Source organism: Monodelphis domestica, chromosome 3, assembly GCF_027887165.1.
Source record: "Monodelphis domestica isolate mMonDom1 chromosome 3, mMonDom1.pri, whole genome shotgun sequence".
Lineage (NCBI taxonomy): Eukaryota > Metazoa > Chordata > Mammalia > Didelphimorphia > Didelphidae > Monodelphis > Monodelphis domestica.
The window spans coordinates 179751226-179776231 of NC_077229.1; positions in this window are offsets into that span (position 1 = coordinate 179751226).

Below are 25006 nucleotides of genomic sequence, written 5' to 3' on the forward strand. Positions count from 1 at the left end.
GCCTTTCCCATACTGTCTCTCATGCCTAGAATGTTCTCTCTCTTTATCTCCATTCCTCTCTTCCTTTCTCTTCTTCTTATACCTTACTTCCCTCTATATAAACTTTACTCCAGTGATACTGGCCTACTTTCTGTCCCTGCCATAAGAAAATCCATCCTTTGACTTTGAGCATTTAAATGGCTGCTCCCCATGCTTACAACTCTCTTCCTCTACATCTCCCTCTTAACTTCCTTCAAGTTTCGTCAAAAGCATCACTTTCTACAAAAAGCCTTTTCCCAGTTTTCCTTAATCATTATATCTTCTCTCTGATATTATTCTCAAATTGTCCAGTATTATCTTATTTGCACATAATTATCTGCATGTTGTCACCCTTGTTAGACCATAAGCTTCTTGAGGGCAGTGACTATTTTATTGGAAAGCTTTTCTTTGTATATTCCATTGCTTGATATAATGCTCAACTCATAATAAACATTTAATAAAGGCTGGTTGACTGACTGACTCTTCTGCATTACAGACTTTCAAACATTTTGGAGAAAGTTCTTCATCTACACAGTCAATAAACATTTATTAAGTAACTACTATGTACCAGTCACTATGCTAAGTACTGGGAATACAAAGAAAGATAAAAGACAATTCCTGGGATAGCTAGGTGGTTCAGTACTTAGAGAGCCAGTCCTGGAGATGGGAGGTCCTGGGTTCAAATATGACCTCAGATACTTCCTACCCATGTGACCTTAGGCAAGTCACTCAAACTCAGTTGTCTAGATCTTGCAACTCTCCTGCCATGGGATCAATTCTTAGTATCAGTTCTAAAACAGAGTATAAGGGTTTTGTGAAAAAAGACAATTATTGCTCTTAGGGAGTTTACAGATGAGCAGAGGAGAAAAATATGCAATTATGTACAAATAAAAGAGATATATGATAAAATGGAGATAATTAATGAAAGGAAGGCATTACTAGCATTAATTAGGAAGAGATCAGGAAAGGTATACATTCCTCCCTGAGTATTCTCTTCTCCAAACCAACCATACTCAATTCATTCAACCAATCATCATAAAGAAAAAACTCAACAACCTTTACCCAACTAGTCACTTTCCTTTGGACACTCTCTGGTCTGTTAATGTATTTGATAAAATGTGGTACCCAGGACTGAATGCAGTTATCCAGATGTGTTCTAACTAGGTCAGAGTAAGGTGCTATCATTTCTTTAGTGCTGGACACTATGTATTCATAATGAATCCTGAAGAAACATTTGCTTTCTTGTGGAAGGGGGTTGACCCTTGCCAATTTACTTGTCTGGGGCATAAATCAGCTTTAGTGTCCTTACTAAAACAACCACCGAGTATACTGAAGGGAGCAGTTGTTGATTTCTATGGACAGGCCAGCTGCTCATTATTTATATATGACTTGCTGCTGAGGAGAAGAAATAGAGAAAATACACTTTGTAGTTTTGCTACTCTCAGTTTTTACTGAGAAAATAAAGAATAGAATAGAGAAGCAAACAAAACAGAAGATACTTCCCTGCATTTCCACTTGAGATATTGATTAGGAAAGAAGAATTTTGCCAGAGTAGTAGAGTTAGAGAATTTTTTTCTGTAACCAGTATTAGGATAAACTGTTGTCTTATCCTAAAAGAAGAAAACATGTCTGTAGCTGAAGGCTTCAGCTAAGCCTGAAATGGGAAGTAAAAGATATTTGCTATCGTTGAGCAAGGCCAAACCAATAGAAGAACATCTGGGAAGTAAAGAAGCTGACTAGAAGACATTCTACCTCATATATCACCCCTAAAGAAGGTATGAAGGCCAATATAGCATGGAACAAGACAACATAGCAAGTGGAAGTATTGATTTGTTCACATAGAAGTTGTGAACAACTTGAGACTCTTATGAGCAGTTCCTAAAACCGAAAGAAGATATCAATATTTACAATTAAAGTTCTGAGTTGGCTTGGTACATGTATTCCCTACTGGAGGACCTTACTACCCTGTGACTTTAAGTGTGTGACCAATCTCCACAAGGATATGGTCAAGAGAGTGTGATTCAGTGAAGTTTAATATAAATGTTTTGATCTTTGCTTTGTCTTAGTGATTTTACTGATTAACTGATATACTACAATTATAAATCAAAAGTGACTTATTAATGAGTAATGTAATGGTAAGGATTTGTGAACTACAATATTAGTATGAATAATCTGAAGAATTTCTCATAAGACACTGAGAGCATTGGGATTTTAAAAAATGTTCTTATAGGAACACTCTTGCTTGCCAACATGGAATTAGGAAATGAATCTCTGAGAAAGAAAGACCAATTATCTCTGAAGAGAAGAGTGATCACAATTCAACAGGCAATCAGGAAATATTCTTAGATGGTTTATAACTCTGAAAATTCCTACCAAGTCTGGATTTGCTGTTTAGTTGTTCAATTGTGTCCAACTCTTCATGATCTCATGGACTAGAGTAATCCATGGTGTTAGATACTGGAGTAATTTGCCATTTCCTTTTCCATTGGAGTCAGTGGATACTTTTGTTTGTATTATACTAACCCTATCTCACCCTCCAGATCTTATTTAAAGTATTATTTTGCCATGTTTTCTCCATCATGCACTTGAAAAGTTGGCATTTTTAAAGCCATTTATCTCAAATTTCTTCTGCGTCATTTTGGCAAAGACAGCATCATTCTTAGAGTAAGGACCTGAGTTTTATTCCTGTCTCTGACACATATTAACCAGGTATCTCCAGGCAAATCACTTAATCTTTCAGTGCACCAGTCAACTCTCTAAGACTCTCTTTTTGAGCAGTTGCCAATCTCCTTTGACATAGGAAAATTCTTATTCAAAGAATTCCGTCCATGATGATGAAATCCTGGATATGGGCCAAAATGTCACCTGTAAAGTCTGCCCAGTGTTTTGTACTTTCAAGATCTTTGAGGACCTTGACTAACATCCAGTGTATAGGCTATACCTACCACCTTAGTGTTATTTTTAGATTTGATGAGCTCATCATCTATTCCTTCATCCTTGATAAAAAATGCTATACAGTTCAGGACCAATCAGAAATGAGAAACATAAATACTACATAATATCAAATAATACATAACAAATTCTGAGGGCCTATGAGTCTGTGATTCTTGGGTCTTGTTTCAATGTTTAATCTTCATTGATCCTGGTTTTGGTGCCATGAACTGATTAGCATGAAGTTTTGCTGACCCATGTTATTTACCAAAAAATACTTGCATTCATCTCTGCCAGAGTTATCAGGTGCCTTGCCACTTCCCAATTCATAAATTCTCCAGAAGTAGTGATACTAAAATATACATAAGAATTGAGGAATCTTGGAACCTAGGGAAGGAAAGAGGGAGTTTATTGTGTGTATGATTAAGCATTTATTCCTGCAGCATATTCTTTTCTTAGAATATACTTTGATTTGATCTGTTAGAGATGATCCTGGACCTGCTTCTCTTGGATCAACTTGAAGTCCTTCCTTTAATAGAGAGGTCATATGTGGTTAGATAGAGCTCTGAACTTAATTCCCTTCCTGGCCTTTCCTCCTTAATATCCTTCAAAGAAAGAAAGATAGCATCATGGACCATGAGAGACCAACCAGTATTTTACTTACTTTTGGGTACCTTGACCTAAAGTAAATAACTTGGCCACTGGTACTAAAATGTCATTCTTTAAACCCAACAGACAAAATAGTTACTCTCTTAAAAGTTATCAGGCACACTGCAGCTGCCTTCTGATGTCCAAGAGAATTTACTTCTCCATTTCCTCCTGTTCTCTTCTATTGTCCCTCACATGGCAGTTCATTTAAAAAACTGTATCCCAGCTGACACCACTGGCAAGTGGCCATGGCCAGCAAAGATCAGGTATATTGCTTCAGGGCACACTGTAATTTAATGTATCATTAAAACATGCCTGCTGATTTATAGGCTGCCTGGACACTGAGGCTGATTGGCTACATGTCAGGAAGGCAGCCTGAGAATCCACAGAAATGGCTGACCAAAGCACTGACTAATATGGCTTTGGCTTTAGAAAGATGGAAAGCCTTGGCAATCAGTTTGGAGTTGGTGTTTTCCCCTCTGTAAGCAAACAGATGAACACATTCACTCACAACAAACAAACCACACTAAACTATCGACACTGATGCAAGCCACACCAGGACATAATAGAGGAAATGTAGAATTTTGGGGCAGCTAGGTGGTACAATGGGTAGAGTGCTGGGGCTGGAGTCAGGAAGACTTGAGTCAAAAATTCACTTTGATACTTATTAGCTGTGTGACCTTGGCCAAATCATTTACCTCTGTCTCAGTTTCCTTATCTATAAAATGAGCTAGAGAAGGAAATGGCAAACCATTCCAGGATCTTTGCAAAGAAAACCTCAAATGGGGTCAAAAAGAGTCAAAGGGTCACAAAAAGAAATGATTTAGCATTTGGAACTAGAAGGAAACTTCCAGTTTAACAAGTCCAACTTTCCCATTTTGGGTTAAGGCAGACATTAAGACACAAGCTTTAATGATTTTCCCAAGGTCAAACAGCAAAATTAGGATGAGATGATCTGACTCCTAGTCCTTGCCTTCCACAATGCCGTGCTGTTTCTAGCGGGTGTTTAGGATCTGATCAGAGATTATGTCTCTGGTAGAATCTAGGCCTAAAGATTAAACACACCAAATTGTCTGGGCTCTGTAAGAGAGTGAAGTAGACTGGATCATAAAATAGATCTTTGCCTTCCTGCCAACCTTATTCTTCTGGGTATATATTAGAGCCTCGTGTGCAACATGCTTAAGCTAAAAAGAACAGGCTGAGCATTTGTTTCTTACTTAGCAGTAAACATGAATATGTCTTATTTTGATCATCAGTGCTTTGCCAGCTATCATCCCTTACCATGCGTCTAGACAAGGGCTCTGGCTTAGAGCTAGGGACAACTGTTCATTGGATTGGGCAGCTCCCATAGGACTTTAAGTCTTCTAAGTGCATGATCTTTTGGCTTTTGCTAGCATGTGGCTGATCACGATGATCCAAGATAGAGGGATAATTAATAAAAGTTATTACAAGAATGTGATAAAGGTCTCTGCTGTTAACCTTCTCATACATCCTCATATAAAGAAGTGACCCTGTGTTCTTAAGAGATGTGACAGGAGTGTAGGTTCTGAGATTCTTCAAGGCTGTACTTCAAGGGTGTACAGATCTAGCAGAGGATTGAAAGCTGGTCATTAAAGCACCAAGTTTGGGGTCTCATTAGTAGAATGCTGGCACCAAGTGAAGATTTATTTACTTTTTTGACCAGAGAAACTCATGAAGATGCTTAAATAAGGTTCAGAGGGGTTATAATCAACATGTATAGAAGAATGAATAAATACAAGAACTCATACCAATGAATGGCAAAGAACTGGAAACTGAATGGATGTCAATCAATTGGAGAGTGGTTGAACACATTGTGATACAGGTTTGCAATGTAGTACTATTTTCCTAGAAGAAATGACAAGCATAATAATATCACACACACAGAGGGAGAGAGACAGAGAGATAGAGACCGAGAGACAGAGAGAGAAAGAGACACAGAGAGACAGAGAGAGACACACACACACACAGAGACAGTAACAGAGAGAGAGAGAGAGAGAGAGAGAGAGAGAGAGAGAGAGAGAGAGAGAGAGAGAGAGAGAGAGAGAGAGAGAGAGAAACAAACTGGAAAGAGTTATATGAAGTGATACAAAGTGAAGTGAACAGAACCAGGAGAATGTTGTAACAGTATCAGCAATAATGTATAATGACCAACTATGAATGAATTAATTATTATCAGCAATACAACTCTGAGGAATTTGTGACAGAATAGCTATCTACCTCCATAGAAGGAACTGACAGTCAGTCTGAATGCAAATTGAAAGTTACAGTTTTTCACTTTATTTCCCCCATGAATTTTTTTCTAGTGTAAGCAATATGTGTCTTCTTTCACAACATGATGAACATGGAAATATATAGTATGCTAACACATACATGACCTATATGGAGTTGGTAGGGGTAAGGAGGGAGATGAATTGCAAAATGTCAGAAAAATATTTAAAATTGTTTCAATGTCTAAAAACTTTTTAAAACATTTTTTTAAATTTCACATTAAATCACAGATCCTTGAAGTATTGACATATATAAGGAAAGTATATTTTGAAAGAATGGAAGAATAATGATAGAGATAGAAAGGGCCAAATAGGTCATCTAGTCCAACACCTTTATTTTATAGATGAGGAAATGAAGTCAAATGCCTAGCCCAAGTTCACACAGTCAGTTAATAGTAGAACTGGAGTTTGAACTGCTTTTGACATTTTGCTGTGTCAGTCAGAGGCACCACTGAAATAAACACTATGATGGAATACTATTTTAAAATTGATTAACAGAATGATTTCAAACAAAGATGAAAAAATCTGCATGAACAGATGCAGAACAAAATAAGCAGAACTGGGAGAACACTGTACACAGGAACAGCTATATTGTATAATGATCAGCTGAAAAAACTTGGCTGCTCTCAGCAATGCAATGATTTAGGACAATTTTGAAGGACTTAGGACTGGGTTTGCTATTCAGAAAAAGAACTGCTGAGCTGGATGGATGATGATTAAACCACACTATCCTTCATATCAGTATATTTTTTTACTTTATTTTGGGGTTTTAGTTTTGTATGAATGTGCTCTTCCAACAATGACCAATATGGAAGTGTGTTTTTCCATGATAATACATGTTTGTCCCAGAAACAATTAATTAAACTTAAAAGAAAAGAAATATATACAATAATAAGTCAAAAGTAGGAAGTGAAGAATCATTTGTTCTAGCAACAGACAGAATATCACAAACCGGAATAGTCCATCTAAGCAGCATTCATAGTGTAGTTAGAGAACTAGCCTGGATTAAAAGTCCAGCACTAACAGATATTGACTGTGTGACCCTAGGCAAGGTATTGAATTTCCTAGTACTCCAGGCAACTTTTTAGACTATGAGTTAGAGAACAGCTGCCTATCTGTATTAGTAGAGGGGGGTTCCTCACTAGAAATCCACAGGTCTGGTCCAACCTCCCTCCATTCCCAACCCCACAATCCCCTAAATACATCAACTGGAAATAACATCATTAACAAATTGTGACCAAACCCCAAACTAAAGTCTCTAACTCTGTTGTAACATCATTTAGTCGATTGTCTCTTAATTTGGCAGGATGTAAACTGTTTGAAAGCACAATAAACTTTGTAGTTTTCTTTATACCTAACATGGAAGGTACTCATTAGTTATTTGTTTGAATTTCATTAAAATCTTGAAAACAACATCTATAATATTGTGACATTGTTCCAATGGAAGTAGTTAATGGCCCCTCTGATGATGTTTCAGCTAATACCATGATTTCCCAGAACCAGCTAACAATGTTAGGTCAAGTGGGATCCCATGGCATATACTGAATAAAATCACCCCAGTTGGTGTTATTTTCCAGTAGCATTAATGAAACAATCCTCTTTGTAAAACTCTATAGGCTCATCCTTCAATTATGCCATTTCTCCGATGCTTCAAGTGCCCCCTGTAGTGATATTTCACTTAAAGCCATGCTTTTGCAAAATCGTTTAAAGACATTAGATGGGAAATGCCTATGTTGTCTTTGGATGTTTTGTGGAAATGGATTCTGAGCAAGTTTTTGAGGCAATTCAGAAAGCAATCTTTCTGCCCCCTTCCCATGTAATCAGAAGGTTCCAGTCACAATAGGAGATTGAGATTATAACATATTCCTTGGAATAACAATAAAAACAAATCCTTTTATTTGCAAACTCATCTTCACATATTTTTGTCCTCTCAGAATACCAGTGAGCCAAAGTTAAAATGTATGGAGAACTCCATTTTGCAGCTAAAGAAGTTGTGACTTTTTCAGGCAAAGGGAGAAAGGGAGTAGCAGAGTTAGGACTATACTTTATAATTCCCAGACCCATTTTAAAACAAATTATAAACAATATACAAAAGGCAGGGCTACGTGCATGTTTGTATATGTGTGCATGTGTGTAGAAAATAGCAAAGTAACAAAAATCAAAACACTAAAGAAAGAAAGAGCTGCTTACCCCACCCCCCCACACACACACATCCCCATATAATTTTCAGTCAGGTTGGAGTTTAGGGAGGGTGTGAGATAGAAAGCTATCAAAGCTCACACACAAAGACATAAATACAGAGAAGGGAAAGGTAATTGCTCTGACCAGAAAGGTCACTATTAAGTGTTCTCTGTCTTCATGAGCATAGAGAAAGAAAAAAGAAGCACATCTATAGAATCCCTAAATTGCAATTCATGTGATATATCTTTTCATATTTAAATTTCAAATTGTTTTGTGACCCATGGGAATGAGTGAGTGAAAAAAACTTAAAGATAAAAGATACTGACAAGACTTGACCTTAAAAGTTTTATTTCATTAATTCTGTTTTCTTTATGGTTTCCAGGAGGGAGGGATATTTTATATTGTTCCATGAATAATGCAGTTAAAGTTTTGTTACCAAATCTGAATAAGACTTCTCCTTGAACTATATGCATTGTATAATTGAAAATCTGTTACCCTAAAAAAGAACTACATATCCTGAGAGCCCACTGACTTCCTGTCATTATGTACTTCCTGTAGAAAAAAGATAAAGGGAATGGGTGTTGAGGCTCCTCCTCTTTTTGGTATGATGTAGTATCAGCGGTGATGGTGGTAAGGTAGGAAAATTTGACTAACCAGCCATGGGCACATGGTTTTTATTTTGTATCCTCTTTATTCCTTGATTTCTAATTATCTTTAATAAGCCTCATAAAATATAATATTTTTATTATTAGAGATTATAATTTAATTTTTATATCATATTAATGGCAGTCACTGAAGATGTTTAGGGTTTACATAATATAGGAAGAACTTATATAATTAATATATAATATGATACAATATATCTATCTCTTTTTATCTGTTGATCTATCAAACTATCTATCTACTGATCTATCAGATGCTCTCTCTCTCTCTCTCTCTCTCTCTCTCTCTCTCTCTCTCTCTCTCTCTTCTATATCTCATTCCTTAACAGGGACAGCAAAAACTATTGACTGACACCAATGGGCAGATAGGTACAGGAACCCTGGGAGTTGAGCCACATTCTAAACCACGATTCCCATTTTCAGTCTGGATCTCTCCCCACCATCGCCTAGGAAAGAAACTCCTATGGAAAGGAGGCCAACCATTCCTATCAATTGTCACACATAGGGCAGGCAAGCCAGCCCTGCTGAAGGAATGGGGTGCCCTGAGGGAGAGAAAGGAGGTAGCATGTGAAAGGCAAATCAAATCACTTCTCTCTGACCATTGTCTCTCCTTAGACTTTGACTGGAGAACAGAAGAACTTGACACTATCAAATCGGTCAACATTGGAAAATGATATCATTTTATCAGTAGAAATGCCATTAAAGAAAAAGCATTAACAACTGCTGCTGCTAAGGACCTCAGGAACTTTCCATCTGAGTTGGAACTGAAAACTTCCACTTGCATTATTTCTCCCATTAAAATATGAGCTCCTTAGGAGCAGGTAGTGCCTTATTTTTGGTAATCCACTTGAATTCCCAGTGCTTTGCATATAGTAAGTGCTTAATCAATGCTTCATTCATTCATTCATTCATACACATATACACTCATATATAAATATACACACATATATGTATAAATATATATATATATACATATATATATATATGTATTGCTGTAAAGTCAAAGCAAAAAGCAAAGAAACATTCATTTAAGAACTTACTATATTCCAGGCACACATGCAAAGTATTTGGAATTCAAAGAAAGGAAAAAAATGGCCTTTAAGGAGCCTTCACATTCTAATGGTCTGGGGTGTGGGGGAGGGCAGGGACATGGAAACACTCATATAAATATATATATATATATATATATATATATATATATATACACATACATATAAGTTTTATGCAGAGTATCCCAGAGGAAAGGCATTAACATTGAGTAGGGTGAATGAAAGGACTTTTGCAGCAAGGCAGGATTTGAACTGAGACTCAAAGAAGCCAGAGAAGGGAGGAGGCTGAAGTGCAGGGGGAGAGCATTCTAGGCATATGGCAGTAGCCAGTGAGTGTTGTATATAAGGAATAGTGAAAAGGCCAGTGTTGATGGAGTGTAGGTTGCACAGAATGGAGTAAAGTGCGAGAAGAAAGAAAAAGGAGGAAGAAGCTGGCTTGTGAAAGGTCTACCCAAATGAAAGATCTTGTAGATGTTGTGCCATATTGTCCAAGGACATTTTGACATGGTGGGTGAGTGAGAGGAACTGAGGATGATGCTGATGATGTGAGTCAGGGTGACTGAGAGGATCTAGTGCTACCCTCAATAGTAACAGAGAAAGAAGTCAGACACAAGGTGACTATAATCTTTTACAACTGTTTGTCATATGTCTGTTCTGTTCCACAGACACTTTCCTATTTCTTAGCTGGTATCAAATAGTTTTAATAATTACTGCTTTGTGATATAGTTTAAAATCTGGTACTGCTAGACCTCCTTGATGGGTCTATAAATTCAATTCAGTTATTTGAAACATGTGCATTAAAAGCATATTATATAAAAAGCAGCCATGCAGTCTAGAAAACAAGGGTTTTGATTCTGCCTCAGTCATACTATCTGTGTGACCATAGGAAGGCCATTTTATCTCTCAATGATCCAGACAACTCTAAGCTGTTATTGAATAATCTGTTGGTTTTATTTGTGGAAGGACTTTCCACACTGGAAATATTGGGAGTGTCTTACAAAATGAAATCCAAGGATCAGACCAAAATGAAATGAAATCACAGGTTCTCTCTCTGTGTGTCTCTCTGTCTCTCTCTGTCTCTCTTTCTTTTTTTCTCTTTCCTTTCCCCACCATATATACAAAGGTAAATACACAAGCTAAGAGAGAGGCTCATCTACAAGTATACACACACACACACATATATACCTATATACATATATACACAATAAATATATATAATTAAAAAGCAAGAGAGATTCAAATACAAAAAGAAAACATACAAAATGCTACATACATGTATGTGTATATTATACACACACTCAAGACTTATGTTTTAATCAGTTTGGAGACTTAATATAATAAGTCTTTCTAGCACAGGTTGCGATCTGATTGATTCAGTAGATAAGTCCAAGGAGCCACACTGATTTTAAATGACTTCTCCAGGGTTACAAAGTAAACATTAGAGATAGGAATTGAGTCTAGCCCTCTCAGTCTCTCCTTCTACCCATTCTCTTATTCTGCCACCACAAATATAAATATACATACATACATATATATCTAATGATGGTTTTTTATATTTACACATATACATATACATAGAGGGAAATTCATATCTCTCTATGTTGTAGGGTCCAACCTATGATAAACATTTTAGGGGAAGCAGATTTAGCAGATACATCAGCTTAAGAATGTAGGACATTTTGGTCCCTGCTCCTTATTTACTCAAACAAAGAGCACAGGATCAGAATCTGACACAGGACCACTGATGTAGAGGTGAAGAGGACCTTAGATGCCACCAGGTTCTCCCTTCTCATTTTAGAAATAAGGAAACAATACTGAAGTTAATTGACTTACCCAGAATTGCATAGCTAGTGGGTATATAAGGTGGGATTCAATAGCTTGCCTGATAAATAGATAGATGATAAACAATGCCTACATACATCTATATGATAGATAATACCTGGCTAGCAAGCTAGAGATAAATGATATGTACATAGGTGAAACAAACAGATACATATGACAGATAAAATAGACTGGATATATTATGATAGCTTCATAAATTAGACACACTAATGATAATGATGATGAAAATATACATACACATAGGTGCATATACATGGACACAGATATTCAATAGATGGTTTATACACATATATATTAGAGATATGCATACATACAGAGATGATACACAAATAGATATAGATCACCATAAAGTTTACAAAGTCCTTTATTCCATAACTTAATTTGATCCATATAACAACCCTTTAATGAAGGTAATATTTTTCTACCATATTAAAAATAAGGGAACCGAGACCTGTTTAAATTATTTGTCCCAGGTCATATAGGTTCAATTGAAAGAGATGGGACTTAATGGCAGATCATCTGATTCCAAAACATTATAATGAAGGAAAGGACTTTCAAATAAGATATTTGAATGATCAAATGAGATAATATTTATAAAGTACCTACCACTATGCTTGACACTATATACATATTTATTCCTTTCTTCCCTAATTTCAAGATCTTTTGGGAATTTTTATTGATATCTTTTTACATATTTACATATTCATTACACCCCATCTGATTCCTAAGAGCTATCTCTAATATTAAAGGATTTTTAAAAGGAGGAAGAAGTCCAGCAAAACTGAACAAGATACCAAAAAAGTCATCATGATAGTCTTCCCTGATTAATGAAAGTGGGGGAATATTTGTCTTCACATATTTTTCCTTTGAAATTAGCTTAGTCATTATAATTTTATAGCATTTGGTCTTGGTTTTCTTGTCATTCTTTCCATTCCCATTGTTCTACTCATTTAAAATATTGTTTTCTTGGATTTCTTACACTGTGCTAAGTCAGTTCACATTTACTATTACCATTCTTTGTACTTAGCCTGGATATGAGATTGTTTTGAATTGTATTTCTCGTAGTCATTAACAGTTTAAAATTCTTCTTAGAATTTTAATTATCTATATATTTTGGATTTCAGAACATTATTATTTTAGGAGGTTATATTTTACATGTTAGTACAGTTTTATAATATTCATTTTCTGATACTTTATAATTCATGTTTTATCTTTCCCTCCCAACTCCCCAATAAGATAGGTAATATCCATGTTTATCATGTTGTGAAAGAAGACATCTATTGCTTACAACATTCTTACATTTTTACATATATTTCTTATAATATTCTTACATATATTGTTTACAATATATACAAAATTCATGGAGGAAAAAAAAGAATAATAGATTTCAATTTGCATTTGAACTCTATTCCTTCAATGGAGGTAGATGTCTCTTTTTCTCTTAAAGTGGTCCTGGATCTTTGCTTTGTTGACAATAGTTAAGTCATTCACAGTTGATCATCCTACATTATTGTTGATACTGTGTATGACATTCTCTTGATTCTGCTTGCATCACTTCATATAGGTATTTCCAAGTTTGTTTGTTTGTTGTTTTTTTGTGATGACCTTGTTTATAATTTCTTATGGTACAAAAATATTCCATTACAAGCATATATCACAACTTGTTCAACCTTTCCCTGACTGATGAACATCCCTTCAGTTTCTAGTTCTTTGTCACCACAAAAAGACCTACTATATATGTTATTCTACAGGTAGATTCTTTATACATAGCTTTAATCTCTTTGAGATAACAACCTATTTATAATATTGCTGGTTCAAAATTTAAGATTATTATTGAAAATGTTTGATATAAAGATTTCTCAAATTCACTACTTATTTTAGCTGCATTAATTTTTTAAAATATATTTTATTTGATCATTTCCAAGCATTATTCGTTAAAGACATAGATCACTTTCTTTTCCTCCCCCCCACCCCCCATAGCCGATGCGTAAATCCACTGGGCATTACATGTTTTCTTGATTTGAACCCATTGCTTTGTTGATAATATTTGCATTAGAGTGTTCATTTAGAGTCTCTCCTCTGTCATGTCCCCTCAACCTCTGTATTCAGGCAGTTGCTTTTCCTCGGTGTTTCCACTCCCATAGTTTATCCTTTGCTTATGAATAGTGTTTTTTTCTCCTGGATCCCTGCAAATTGTTCAGGGACATTACACCGCCATTAATGGAGACGTCCATTACATTCGATTATACCACAGTGTATTAGTCTCTGTGTACAATGTTCTCCTGGTTCTGCTCCTCTCTCTCTGCATCACTTCCTGGAGGTTGTTCCAGTCTCCATGGAACTCCTCCACTTTATTATTCCTTTTAGCACAATAGTATTCCATCACCAACATATACCACAGTTTGTTCAGCCATTCCCCAATTGATGGGCATCCCCTTGTTTTCCAGTTTTTGGCCACCACAAAGAGCACAGCTATGAATATTTTTGTACAAGTCTTTTTGTCCATGATCTCTTTGGGGTACAGACCCAGCAGTGCTATGGCTGGATCAAAGGGTAGATATTCTTTTGTCGCCCTTTGGGCATAGTTCCAAATTGCCCTCCAGAATGGTTGGATCAGTTCACAACTCCACCAGCAATGAATTAATGTCCCTACTTTGCCACATCCCCTCCAGCATTCATTACTTTCCTTTGCTGTTATGTTAGCCAGTCTGCTAGGTGTGAGGTGATACCTCAGAGTTGTTTTTATTTGCATCTCTCTGATTATAAGAGATTTAGAACACTTCTTCATGTGCTTGTTAATAGTTTTGATTTCTTTATCTGAGAACTGCCTATCCATGTCCCTTGCCCATTTATCAATTGGAGAATGGCTTCATTAATTTTGTTTTTACAGAATATTTTAATTTGTATTTAATCAAAATTATTTTATCTTTTATTTGTTTAAGAATTCCTTGGTTGAGAACATCCTACCATAACTGATAAGGCACATAATCTGGTACTCAACTAATACATTCATTGCATGAACTTTATAAAATATTCAGTTTATTTCAATTTAAAAAAAATTTTATATGTGGAGCATTTTCTTTATTTTCCCCATTTAAATTAGTTTATTCAGTCAATTTAGAACATTATTCCTTGGTTACAATAATCACATTATTTCCCTCCCTCCCCTCCACCAACCCTTCCCGCAGCCAACACGCAATTTCATTGGGTATTACTTGTGTCCTTGATCAGAACCTATTTCCAAGTTGTTGATATTTGCACTAGGATGTTCATTTAGTGTCTACATCCCCAACCATATCCCTTCGATCCATGTATTCAAGCAGTTGTTTTTCTTCAGTGTATCTACTCCCACAGTGTTTCCTCTGAATGTGGATAATGGTTTTTCTCTCACATTACTCCAAGTTGTTCAGGGTCACTGCATTGCTACTAATGAAGAAGACTATTACATTCGATTGTACCACAGTGTATCAGTCTCTGTGTACAATGTTTTCCTGGTTTAGCTCCTTTTGCTTTGCATCACTTCCTGGAGGTTGTATCAGTTCCCATGGAATTCCTCCACTTTATTATTCCATTGAGCACAATAGTATCCTATCACCAACATTTACCACAATTAATTCAGCCATTCCCTAGTTGAAGGGAATCCTTTCATTTTCCAATTTTTTGCCACCACAAAGAGAGCAGCTATGAATATTTTTGTATGTGTCTTTTTCCTTTTTTTTCCCCTTTATCTCTTTGGGGTATAAACCCAGCTGTGCTATGGCTAGATCAAAGGGCAGACAGTCTTTTAGCACCCTTTGGGAATAGTTCCAAATTTCCCTCCAGAATCATTGGATCAATTCACAACTCCACCAGCAATGCATTAATGTCCCACCTTTGTCACATCCCCTCCAGCATTCATTACTTTCCATTGCTGTCATATTAGCCAATCTGCTAGGTGTAAGGTGGTATCTCAGAGTTGTTTTGATTTGCATCTCTCTGATTATAAGAGATTTAGAACACTTTTTCATGTGCTTATTAATAGTTTTGATTTCTTTATCTGAAAATTGCCTATTCATGTCCCTTGCCCATTTATCAAGTGGAGAATGGCTTGATTTTTTGTAGAATTGGTATAGCTCTTTATAAATTTGAGTAATTAGACCTTTGTCTAAGAGGTTTTAGTGATGAAGATTGTTTCCCAATTTGTTACTTCCCTTCTAATTTTGGTTACATTGGTTTTGTTTGTACAAATCCTTTTTAATTTGATGTAATCAAAATTATTGATTTTAAATTTTGTGATTTGTTCTAGCTCTTGCTTGGTTTTAAAATCTTTCCTTTCCCAAAGATCTGACAAGTATACTATTCTGTGTTCACATAATTTGATTATAGTTTCCTTCTTTATATTCAGGTCATTCACCCATTCTGAGTTTATCTTGGTGTAGGGTATGAGGTGATGATCCAAACTGTCTTCCAATTTTCCCAGCAGTTTTTATCAAATAGTGGTTTTTGGTCCCCCAAACTGGGAACTTTGGGCTTATCATAGATTGTCTTGATGAGGTCATTTACCCCAAGTCTATTCCACTGATCCTCCTTTCTGTCTCTTAGCCAGTACCAAATTGTTTTGATGACCACTGCTTTATAGTATAGTTTGAGATCTGGGACTGCAAGTCCTCTTTCCTTTGCATTTTTTCATGATTTCCCTGGATATTTTTCATCTTTTGTTCTTCCAAATGAACTTTATGTTTTTTTTTTCTAATTCAGCAAAAATGTTTTATGGTAGTTCAATGGGTATGACACTAAATAAGTAAATTAATTTGGGTAGGATTGTCATTTTTATTATGTTAGCTCATCCCACCCATAAGCAATCAATGTTTTCCGATTGTTTAGATCTAGTTTTAATTGTGTGGAGAGTGTTTTGTAGTTATGTCCATATCGTTCCTGTGTTTGTCTCGACATATAGATTACTAAGTATTTTATATTGTCTAGGGTGATTTTAAATGGAATTTCTCTTTCTATTTCTTGCTGCTGAAATGGGTTGGAGATATATAGAAATGCTGATGACTTATGTGGGTTTATTTTGAATCCTGCAACTTTGATAAAGTTGTTGATTATTTCAACTAGCTTTTTGGTTGATTCTCTAGGATTCTTTAAGTAGACCATCATATCATCTGCAAAAAGTGATAGCTTGGTCTCCTCATTTCCTATTTTAATACATTCAATTTCTTTTTCTTCTCTAATTGCTACTGCTAGTGTTTCTAGTAGAATATTAAAACATAGAGGTGACAATGGGCATCCTTGTTTCACTCCTGATCTTATTGGGAAGGCTTTGAGTTTATCCCCATTGCAGATGTTGTTTGCTGATGGTTTTAGATAGATGCTATTTATTATTTTTAGGAAAGATCCTTCTATTCCTCTACTTTCTAGTGTTTTCAATAGGAATGGGTATTGTATTTTATCAAAGGGTTTTTCTGCATCTATTGAGATAATCATGTGATTTTTGTCAGTTTGCTTGTTAATATGGCCAATTATGTGGATAGTTTTCCTAATATTGAACCATCCTTGCATTCCTGGTATGAATCCTACCTGGTCATAGTGAATAACCCTTCTGATGACTTCCTGGAGTCTTTTTGCTAGTATCCTATTTAAGATTTTTGCATCTATATTCATTAAGGAGATTGGTCTATAGTTTTCTTTCTCTGTTTTTGACCTGCCTGGCTTTGGGATCAGTACCATGTTTGTGTCATAAAATGAATTTGGTAGAACTCCTTCTTTCCTTATTCTGTCAAATAGTTTGTATAATATTGGGATTAATTGTTCTTTGAATGTTTGATAGAATTCATTTGTGAATCCATCTGAACCTGGGGATTTTTCCTTAGGGAGTTCCTTGATGGCTTATTCAATTTCTTTTTCTGATATGGGGTTGTTTAGGTAACTTATTTCTTCCTCTGTTAGTCTAGGCAGTTTATATTTTGTAAGTATTCATCCATATCACTTAGATTACCATATTTGTTGCCATATAATGGTGCATAATAGTTTTTAATGATTGCCTTAATTTCCTCTTCATTAAAGGTGAGGTCTCCCTTTCCATCTTGGATACTGTCAATTTGGTTTTCTTCTTTCCTTTTTTTAATTAGACTGACCAGTACTTTGTCTAGTCTATTTTATTTGTTTTTTTCAAAATACCAGATTCTAGTCTTATTTATTAAATCAATAATTCTTTGAATTTCAATTTTATTAATTTCTCCTTTGATTTTTAGGATCTCTAATTTAGTCTTCATCTGAGGATTTTTAATTTGTTCACTTTCTAGTTTTTTTTTTAATATGTATGCCCAATTCATTGACCTCTGCCTTTCATAATTTGTTAATACATGAACTCAAGGATATAAATTCCCCCCTGAGTACTGCTTTGGATGCATCCCATAGGTTTTGAAATGATGTCTCATCATTGTCATTTTCTTCAATGGAGTTATTAATTGTTTCTATGATTTGTTCTTTAACTAACTGTTTTTGGAGAATCATAGTGTTTAATTTCCAATTAATTTTTGATTTACCTTGGCATGTATCCTTACTAATTATTATTTTAATTGCATTGTGATCTGGGAAGTTTGCATTTATTATTTCTGCTCTTTTGTACATGTTTGCAATGTTTTTATGTGCTAATACATGGTCAGTTTTTGTGAATGTACCATGTGTTGCTGAAAAGAAGGTGTATTCCTTTTTGTCCCTATTTATTTTTCTCCACATATCTACTAACTCTAATTTTTCTAAGATTTCTTTCACTTCTCTTACCTCTTTCTAATTTATTTTTTTTGCTTTGATTTATCTAGTTCTGATAGAGGAAGTTTCAGGTCTCCCACTAGTATAGTTTTTCTATATATTTTATCCTTGAGCTCCACTAGTTTCTTCTTTAGAAATTTGGATGCTATGCCATTTAAGTGCTGATATTTCCTCATTGTCTATAATGCCTTTTATCAGGATGTAATTACCTTCCCTATCTCTTTTAACTAGATTTATTTTTACTTTGGCTTTGTCAGATATCATGATTTTTACTCCTGCCTTCTTTTTATCCATTGATGCCCAATAAATTTGGCTCCGTCTTCTTACTTTCACCTTATGTGTATCTACCTTCCTCATTTGTGTTTCTTGTAGACAGCATATTGTAGGGTTTGGGATTCTAATCCCCTCTGTTATTCACTTGCTTTTTATGGGTGAGTTCATTCACATTCAGAGTTATGATTACTAGCTGTGTGTTTCCCAGCATTTTGATTTCTACTCCTGATTCTGCCTTTTCTTCTTTCACTATTTCCTTCTACACCAATGATTGTTTTTAATCAGTCCCCCTAGTTCCCAATTGATTTTCCTTCCCTTTCTACCCCCTCCCTTCTTATTCTCCCCCTTATATTTCCTGCAGTCTTTCCCAAACTACCTCCCCACCTTCTCCCTCCCTTGTACTGTTTCCTTCCCCACCAGTCTGTTTGTTACCCTTCTACTCTCCTATATGGCACAAATCTATTCTCTGCCCCAATGGATTGGATTGTTCTTCCCTCTTTGGGTCAATTTCCTTGCACATAAGAGTTGAGTATTTCCTATCACTAACTTCTTTAGCTTCCTAGTGTATTGATGTTCTCCCCTCCACTCCATCATGAGCTTCTTTGTGACATATACATTTACCCCTTTTGTTTCTTTTTCCATTTCTTTTAGCATTAACCTCTTTTTTTAGCTCTAGTTGTATATATATATATATATGTATATATGTATATATGTATACACAAATGTATATAGATTTATGAATAGATATATCTATATATCTATTAATATCTTGTCATTTCATCTTATACAATTTGTCACTGTTCCCTCTAAGTGTAATTCTTCTAGCTACCCAGGTGATAATAACATTTTTAAAAATTATTTTATTTGGTCATTTCCAAACATTATTCACTGGAAACAAAGATCATTTTCTTTTCCTCCTCCCCACCCCCTTCCCACCACCTCTCCCATAGCCGGTGAATGATTCCACTGGGTATCACATGTGTTCCTGTTTCTAACCCATTTCCATGTTGTTGGTATTTGCATTAGAGTGTTCATTTAGAGTTTCTCCTCAGTCCTATCACCTCCACCCCTGTAGTCAGGCAGTTGCTTTTCCTCTTTGTTTTTACTCCCACAATTTATTGTCTGCTTGTGGATAGTGTTTTTTAGATCCCTGCAGATTGTTCAGGGACATTGCATTGACACTAATGGAGAAGTCCATTACCTTCTATTGTACCACAGTGTATCAGTCTCTGTGTACAATGTTCTCCTGGTTCTGCTCCTCTCACTCTGCATCAATTCCTGGAGGTTGTTCCAGTCTCCATGGAATTCCTCTACTTTATTATCCTTTTAGTGCAATAGTATTCCATCACCAACATATACCACAATTTGTTCAGCCATTCCCCAATTGATGGGCATCCCCTCGTTTTCCAATTTTTGGCCACCACAAAGAGTGCAGCTATGAATATTCTTGTACAAGTCTTTTTCCTTATTATCCCTTTGGGGTACAAACCCAGCAGTGCTATATAGCTGAATCAAAGGGCAGACAGTCTTTTATCACCCTTTGGGCATAGTTCCAAATTGCCCTCGGGAATGGTTGGATCAATTCACAACTCCACCAGCAATGCATTAATGTCCCGACATTGCCACATCCCCTTCAGCATTCATTACTTTCCATAGCTGTCATGTTAGCCAATCTGCTAGGTGTGAGGTGATACTTCAGAGTTGTTTTGATTTGCATCTCTCTGATTATAAGAGATGTAGAGCACTTTTTCATGTGCTTATTAATAGTTTTGATTTCTTTGGCTGAGAACTGCATGTTCATGTCCCTTGCCCATTTATCAATTGGAGAATGGCTTGATTTTTTGTACAATTGATTTAGTTCTTTGTAAATTTGAGTAATTAAGCCTTTTATGAAATTGTTTCCCAATTTGTTGCTTCCCTTCTGATGTTAGTTACATTGGTTTTGTTTGTACAAAAACTTTTTAATTTGATGTATTCCAGATTATTTGTTTTGCATTTTGTAACTCTTTCTAAGTCTTGCTTGGTTTTGAAGTCTTTCCCTTCCCAAAGGTTTGACATGTGTACTATTCTGTGTTCGCCTAATTTTCTTATAGTTTCCTTCTTTATGTTCAAGTCATTCACCCATTTTGAATTTATATTGCTGAGGTGTTGATCTAAACCTAAACTTTCCCACACTGTCCTCCAATTTTCCCAGCAGTTTTTATGAAATAGTGGATTTTTGTCCCAAAAGCTGGGATCTTTGGGTTTGTCATATACTGTCTTGCTGAGGTCACTTATCCCGAGTTGGGAGCAATATGGAGGGTCTCTGCAACTCTGGTCAGGCTGCCCACTCTATGCTCCCTCTCTAGCTCCTTCCTCACTGCCTGTGTTCGATGCTCTGAGCCTGGCACAGTCCTGCTCCCAATGTACACCCTCCAGACCAGCATCTTTGCCCACCCAGAGGTTCCCTCTGCCTCTGGAACCTTAGTGCTCTGGGTGGGGGGAGGGGTCCTGGGACTTTCCTTCTGCCTTCCCCTTAAACTCAAGTGTTCTTGGATTCCTGTTTTTGGGGGGATGTACCTTTTGAATTGAGTCCAGGAGGAGGTTTCCATGGCTCTGTCTTGTTGTTAGGTTTAATTTTCAGTCCCTTAGGAGCATTCAGTTTGTGATCTGTAAGGAAGGGTATTCAGAGGTCTGAACATCTACTGCTTCTAGGCTGCCATCTTGACACTGCTCTCTATATCAGTTTTAAATTTTTTGTTATATGTTATAAGATCATGCCCTCAAACTCAAATAGAAACAGGAACCTCTTAGTTATACATAAAGATCCTTGAGCAGCTCATATTGGACATAACTTTAAAATGTAATTTTATCTATTTTTCATTATATTTTAATTCATTTTGTTAAGTACTTCTCAATTACATTTTAATCTGATGTGAGTGTATGTGGGAGTATTAGGGGATTTGTGCCTATAGGCTCATGTTTGACATGTTTGAAAACTCTAGATGACATTGGTTTAAACTTAGTTTCTGTCCTTTATTCAACTCAGAAATTCTTTTTAAGTGAGGAGTTTTTTCTTTGGTAATTTTTCAGATTTGTTGAATATTGGGTTATTGAGTTTTTCATTTTAATCTTCCTTTTCCAGTATGTTCAGTTTATCTACTCTTCTATGTATTGATTAGTATCAAGTGATTTTGATGCATATTATTATATGAAATAATTTAAGGTGTGAAAGTGCTAATCACATATCGTTTCTACCTTTTTCATTATTTTCTTTGATAATCTAGATCTTTTGTTCCTTTGAATGAAATTTCTTATATGAATATAAAGATATTGTCTCAATAAGTATATTTTCCAATTTTCCAAGGAAACCATGTCATTATAAAATAAAGTTTTATCCTTTCTTTGCATATTTTGTCCTTTTTATTTTTATTTTTCATATTTCTATTTCTAGCACTTCTATAACTGTGACAAATAAGAAGGTGAATGATGGCCTCCTTGATTTAATCCTATAATTACTTCTAGTCTTTCTCTAATGCAAATAATGGGAGATTTTGGTTTTAGATAGATTCTTTTTTTGCCATTAAAAATAAGATTGGATTTTTAGCATAAATGAAGATTCTGTTGTCAAAGTTTTTTTAAACCTATTAAGATTATCATTCAAACTATTGAATATTTTTGTTTTTAATAATATTAAGTATGTTAATTGGTTTCCTAATTATGAATCACACTTTCTCCAGTGTAAATCTAACTTGATCAAACTGAGCATTTAAAAATAGTTATATTCTTTGTGCTAAGATTTTATTTAAAATATTTGAATCAGCATTCCTCATATTTGTCAATAACACACACAGACACACATACACTCTTTCTCTTTCTTCTTTATCCTTCCTAGTTTCAATATTATTTATTTCCTAAAATTAGTTTTGTGGAATTTTTTATTTATTAATTTTTGAGAATAATTTGTATAGAATAAGTATAAATTGCTCTTTAAAAATTCAATGCTATTTTCATATAAATATATATGGAAGATATTTCTTTTTACCCCTAGATAGTTTCTCTAAAGGGACTTCAATTTGCTTTCCTGAGATTGAATTATTTAAGATTTTTAATTGGTGTCCTCTTATATTATTATTTTTGTCTTTTTAGATATTAATCTAAATTTGTTTAATCCTTATGACTTTTTTGGCATATAATGGCATAATATTTTCAGATAATTATTTTTAATAACAAATTCCCCTTGCTTATTTTTATTGGCTAATTTTTTCTTTTTTAATTTCTAAAACCAGATTAGCATTCATAGATTTTATTAGTCCTTTAAAGAACCATAATTTATTTAGTTTTATCAGTTATATAATCATTTTGGTTTCTAATTTATATATTTTGCTATGATTTTCAAGATTTTATGTTTTGCACTTATTTTTGGTTTATTTATTGGAGGTTTAATTTTTTAAATTGTACATTCTGTTCATGTTCTCTTTTACTAAGTCATAATTTTGGACATACAGTTTTTCCTTTGAAGACTTTTTTTGCAGAGATCTAGAAATATTGGAATGTTATCTGTTATGGTTATCTTTCATATAGTTAGTTATTGCTTCTATAATTTTTGACCCATTCATTGTTTAAGATTTCATTAAATTTACATTTAGATCTATCAGTTTTGCTTCTGTAGTCACTGTCACTGATTATCATCTGCATATTAGTATTATCTAAAGAAGATGCACATAATAGCTCTCTTGTTTTTTCTTTATTTTTTTCCTGGCAATTTCTCTTGCTCTAATATATGACTTATTTTTTTTCAAAAGTATCATGAGATTATGAGAAATAACTATATCATTTAGTGGTGCTATTCAGAAAATACAACAGATATTTTATCGGCAAGATCTTCCAAAGTTTGTTCCTTTCTATATTTCCCCTTTTGTTGATTGTTCTATTCGGTCACCCTTCCAGCTCTAAGGAAGATAAATTAAAGTTGTAAATTGTTAATATGTTAGTGTATTTTTGAAATTTAAAAAAATTTTTTCTCTATGATTTTAGAGACTATACCATTTGGCACATATGTTTAATGTTAATTATTGGTTAATTGTGTTTCCTTTAAGCGCTTGTATATGTCTCATATTTATCTCTACTGATACTATGAATTTTATTTTTGATTTGTCTGATAGCATGATTGCAACATCTGTTGTTTCTTTTTTTTAAATTTACCATTTTATGGTAAACTTTGTTATAGCCTCACATTCTATATTTTGTTTTTGCTTTATGGATTTGTTTCTCATAAATAGCAGATTGCAAGGTTTTTTCCCCCTCTTATTCTGAAACTTTTTATTGAATTGTTTAGTCCATTCATAATTATGAAAGTCAGGAAAGAAAAATCAAAGGATGTTAATAAGGTTAAATTGTTCACATACCTATGTGGAAAGAAGATTCTTGCAACTCCTAGGAACTTTAGCATCATGAGGGCATTGTGAAGGTCCATAAATAGTCAAGGATGTGAGTTGAATATAATGGAATGATACAAAAAATAAAATTGTCATGAGAAAGAAGAATGTTTTGTGAAGAAAGAGAATAGAAAGAGAATAGAATAAATTATCTTGTATAAGAGAGACATGAAAGAGCTTTTACAGTGGAGGAAAATTTGGCTGAGTTGAGAAGAGGAGCGCATTAGTCTTACTCTCATTGGAATTGGCTCAGTGACGGAAAAACACACTTAATTGGATATAGAAATCTGTGTTACCCTACAGAAAAGTAGGAGGGGAAAGGAATAAAAGAAGGATGAGGCTGATAGGAAGGAGCAGTTTGGGAGCAGTGGTAGTCAGAAACTAAATAGGAAGAAATAGGATAGACAGTAATACACAGTAATCATGATGGGTTTTTTTACAAGTTTCTCTAATATAGGCCTGATTCTTAAATATATAAATGAGTTTAATTTATAAGCATTCATGTAATTCCCCAAGTAATAAATGGTGAAAGGATAGGAATAGACAGTTCTCAAATAAAGTAATTAAAGCTATCTATACTCATGCAAAGGTGTTTTAAATCATTGTTAATTAGAGAAATGTGAATTAAAATGAATCTGAGGTACCACCTCATACCTATAATATTGGCTATTATGACTAAACAGGAAAATTACAAAACCTGTATGAGAGTTGGAAAAAATGAGACTCTAATGTACTGTTGGGCAACTGTGAGCTGATTCAGCCATTCTGGAGAACAACTTCAACCTAAGCTCAAAGGGGAATAAAATAATATATACCCTTTGACCTAGCATTACTAGATTTGTATCCCAAAGAGATAAAAAAGGGGGGGTGGAGACCCATAATTATGTAAAAAGTATTTAAAATTACTCTTTTCTGGTGTAATTTAGTAATTTTATAAAATTACT